General features: G+C 37.6%; 1 pseudogene; it reads right to left on the bottom strand.

The window, feature by feature from the left end:
• Nucleotides 1–2,048: 2,048 nt before the first annotated feature.
• On the bottom strand, nucleotides 2,049–3,651 carry LOC128052746 (E3 ubiquitin-protein ligase RNF135-like; annotated as a pseudogene).
• Nucleotides 3,652–4,891: the final 1,240 nt, after the last annotated feature.

Genomic DNA, 4,891 nt, shown 5'->3' with positions numbered 1-4,891 from the left:
AAAAACTGTACCTATCTTAATAAAGAGGTTTTGATCTTTACATGTGCTTCTTTAAACATCTTTAGGCTGGAGATCTTCTCTTTTTTGTTCACTTTGGAATCCGTAGTGCCTTCAACCTAATAGACGCTTAAAAAAAATCTACTGAATAAAAAATAAATTAACAATGGATACCTTTGTTGAACTTTAGAGGAAATAATTATTGGTTTGGCTATTATTGTAGCTTGTTTATTTACACTTATTATTTTATTTGGTATTTTAACTTGGTACATCCACTAATTACATAATATTATTATGAAAAAGAAAAGGAAGAAGACAAAAAGAGGGAGAAGGAGGAGAAAGAAATAGGAAAGAAGCAAAAGATAGAAGGTGAATGGCTGCAAAAGGGAAGGTAGAAGAGTGGTATGAACTTGAGAGAAGAGGAGAAGAGAAAGTATGTGAAAAAGGAAATAGAATAGGAAGTGGTGAAAATTACATATTCAATAAATAGTGTTGTAATAATTAGCTATCCATATGGAAAAATAAAATTAGACTGCTTTATCACACCTCATAAAAATAAATTCCAGATGGATTAAAGATTTAAATGTTTTAAATAAAACTTTCAAACCTTTTTAAAGAACCTATGGAAGAATATTTTACAGCCTCAGAGTAGGAAACATTTCTTTTAAAAACAAATGAACATGTTTACAAGTAAAATGAAAATACTTTCATTGGTGTCAAATACAAAGTAAAACTGTAGAGCAAGGCATCACAAGAAAATTTTAAATGAAGTGGAAAACAGAAAACATATTTGCAACATATATGATAGAGAAAAGCATTAGATATTTGATTAATTATGATACCCACACATCAGGAAAATGACATTTTAAAAAATGTTCAATGAGAAACAGGTAAGTCACAGGAGAGAAAGAGAGAAAGTCAAACAAAGATAGATACACATATTTTCATATACAAGACACATATTGGAAAAGACCCTGATGCTGGGAAAGATCGAGGGCAGGAGGAGGAGGGGACAACAGAGGATGAGATGATTGGATGGCATCAGCGACTCAATGGACATGAGTTTGCACAAACTCCAGGTGTGCTGCAGTCCATGGGGTCTCAATGTGTTGGACACAACTTAGTGACTGAACAACAACATATATATGATACATAGGTATACATGCAAAATAAGTCTAAAAATACATAATGGGCTATATACAAATCACAATAACTGGCTAAAGGAGTATAAAAGGATCTCAATTTTATTTGCAGTCTTTTTTTATTTGTTCAAGGAGATTGATAAGATCAAATTTAAGCAGAAAAAGAGTGTTATTATTGTTAGTGGTAGATGTATGAGTGTTTATTGTATAGATCCATATATTAAAAAAAAAAAAATTAACACTGTCCTTAAAAGGAAAAATACTTGCTTTAAGACTACACTGCTAGTAAAAGAGATTGACCTGGAATCCTAAATGATATTTTTCTGATTCTAAAATTGATGACCATCATGATGCTATACAATTTTGTTTCAAACTATTATTTGCTACATTATAGTCTAAAATAGTTGAAATTCTCCTATGTGTGTCCTACTCTTTGGTTATTTTGTGTTTACCTCTGTCTTTGCTAACTGTGAAAACTGACTTGTTCAAGTTCTTCAATTTAAATATTTGCTTTAGCAGATAGAAAAAAAACACATGAATGAATTTTCTAAAACTTTAATAAAGAAACTTCTAAAAGCTTCTATTTACAAGTATGCTGGGTGCTAAATCACTTTAGTCGTGTCCAACTCTCTGTGACCCCATGGACTGTACCCCTCCAGGCTCCTCTGTCCATGGGGTTTTCCCAGCAAGAATAGTGGAGTGGGTTGCCATTTCCTCCTCCAGGGGAACCTCCCAACCCAGGGATAGAACCCACATCCCTTAGTTCTCCTGCACTGGCAGATTGATTCTTTATCACTAGCTTCGCTAGTGATAAAGTGATTCTTTATCATTTTATCACAAGCTTCCCACCTGGGAAGCTTGAAGGCTGAGAGACTGGGAAATCAATATGTTTTAACACCCCGGGAACGTTTACATGTTCATTTGCCTTATAGTCAGAGAATTTCCAGGGTATAAGTCATACAGACAGAAGGCAAGGTGCAGAGGAAAAGAGACAGAGACTGGGCACTCATACAGAGGTTTTGCCTGATCAGCCACAGAATAAAAGGCAAGCTTTCCCTCCTCAAGGTCTAGCCAGATGTCCACCACACTAGGTCTGTGTGAATCGAGGACAGTTTCCTTGACTGTGCACCATGCAGAGAGCTGGCTGGTCCCTTTCCACTCTACACACCAAGAGTCTGTGGTCCTTCCTAGGATCTGGCTTTTCTTCATCCCTCCACAAGGTCACCCCAACTGTCCAGTGGCTACAACGCTGAGTGTCCACTACTGCTGCCCAGAAGAGAGGGCCTGGGAACATAAGGCTTGGCTGGAGGCAAACCTCAGGATTCCAGGGTCAGGAGTGTGGGAAGTGAGATACAGTCACCGTCCAGTGATCTGTGGACACCTTCAGATTACAGGAGAGGCTCCCAAGGTCAAAGTTTGGACTGAAGATGGCCTATCAAGCAGATGAAGAAACCCTCTTGGGTGCAAGGTGACTCTGGTCAGGCAGTGAGCATGAGGAAGAAGATGGAGCTTCCAGGAATTCAACCTGTGTTTGTTCTTCAAGGGCCCATTGCTGCGTGAAATTTTCTTGTAATTTTCCCTGGATCTCTTCTAGGTCATAGAGAATATCTTTTATATTTTTGCTCAGGTGGGCGTTAAGTCACTAGTTTGGGAGAAGCCAAGGAAAGGTCACACCATCTGACAAAGCTCCTTTGTCTGATTCAGATTCTGGGAGGTGTCTGATTAAATAATTATTTTATTTAATCTACAAGTATAGATTAAATGATTATTCCATTATTTAAAATACGTGAGCATTTAATGACATTTATTTCAACATGCCTTATACCTAACCTGGTTTCAGACAATACCTCTTGAATCTTGTTATCTGCATATTTTAACATTAGAGTTTGTTCATTGTTCTCTAACATACATTCTTATCTCTTTCTTTTAAAGAAAGGTCCCTCCAAGTTTTAGCTGGGCACATGGCCTACCAGTTGGGAACACATTTTCTCAGACTCACACGCAGCCATGTTGACCCCTGGCCAAGCCCTGGCCAGTGGGGAAGAAATAACAACACTGATTGTATATTCTGGGCAACAAACTCAGCAGAAAAGCTGCTTGTCCTCATTCTCCCTTCACCTTCCACTGGCTAGACGTGATGGTCACCAGCCTTAACCCTAGCCTCACAATAGAAGCCATGTGTTAAAGTTTACAAAGCCTCCTCATCAGGCCTGGACTGTTTTCATGAGAGAGAAATAAATTTCTTACTTACTCAAGTCTTCATGTTTCTGTATCTCTTTGTGATAGCACACTAACTTTAGCTTGTTCTCTATCTAAAATAATTAATATTAATCCATATGTATCACAGAAGAATACATTTATATTCAGACAAAATTGCTTTGTCCATGGTCGTAGACACAGAAAGCAGCAAAGGGATGTATGAAGAGTGGGACTTCTGACTCCAAAGCCTGTGAATGCTATACCTGATTCCCAGGCAGGGAAAGTCTGATCCAAGCGCCAGGTTCTCAAACATGATTGTAAATGCTGAACTCAGAGTTCCTGCTGATTAAAGCCTAGGGTACATAGTAACACTAATTAGGGAATAGTTGGCTCTTTCATATTTGTTTTAAAAAGTGGTAGATAATGTGCTGTGAAAAACACCTCTAGGGTCAAGTTTGGGGCTTTAATCTTGCTCGCAGGGGATGAAGGCATTCTTCCCATTTGTGCCACCACATCCACCCTGACAAGAAACATAAAATATTTTGTTCCCCTAATGGGAAATTAGTTCTTAGAAGTTACAGTTAAATTTCCTCACTCTCAGCCTATAGTCCATAAAGTATCACTAGAATGTTAGGAAAGAGACTGATAGAATCTATTTAATTTTCTCAGTAGCCTAATGAGAAGAGTGTCAGTGAAAGAGTTCAGCAGCCAATGTCCCAGGGAAGACTGACTATAAAATTCTTCCACATGGAGGTAGAAATACAATAAATCTAGACCAAGAAGAGCTATTCGGTTACCAAGCAGTGAATTGGAACCAAGGCAGCAATCCTCACTCAATCTAAAGAAGTATTTTTTTCTTGCAGCTGATTCAATTAAAATGAAGCACATGAAAATATTACAGTCTCTTCTTGGCACCAGAGTTGCAGGAAGACTGAAGAGATAGTTAACACAGGCAATACTTCAGTCATAAAACCTAATCTGTTTTGTTTGTGATGTGTTCAGGGGAAAATTCAAACCCACCAAGTACATTACAGTGGCTCAAATGCACAGCAGATTCAAAAAGCACGATAAAAACAGGAGCTTTCATTAGAGATTTCCTCACTGTGAGAACCACGGTCATCAAATAAAAACAACAAATACTTGAGGGGAAGCCAAAGAGTGAAAAAGGAAAACTGAACACTTGTCTTTGCCATTATATTTACAAGCAAAGAATGTGAGCAAAATAAAATCTAAATAAAAACTAACTTTAAGATTTAGTTTCTTCTTGAAAATTATATCTGTTTTGTAACATAAATGTGTGTGAATACATATATAAATGTGTGTGTGTGTGTGTGCACGCACATGTTTAGTCACTCAATCATGTCTGACTCTTTGTATTCCCGCAGACTGCAGCCCTCCAGGCTCCTCTGTCCATGGTATTCTCCAGGCAAGAATACTGGAGTGGGTTGCCATTCCCTTTTCCAGGATATAGATGTTTATGTGTATGAGTATGTGTATAAATATATACTAACATGCATATATGTATATAGATATACAGGTGTCTATTTATATCC

This window comes from Budorcas taxicolor, chromosome 1, assembly GCF_023091745.1.
Source record: "Budorcas taxicolor isolate Tak-1 chromosome 1, Takin1.1, whole genome shotgun sequence".
In the NCBI taxonomy this organism is placed as follows: Eukaryota; Metazoa; Chordata; class Mammalia; order Artiodactyla; family Bovidae; genus Budorcas; species Budorcas taxicolor.
Note: the sequence above shows the minus strand (reverse complement) of the source record. Positions and strands in the feature narration are given on the sequence as shown.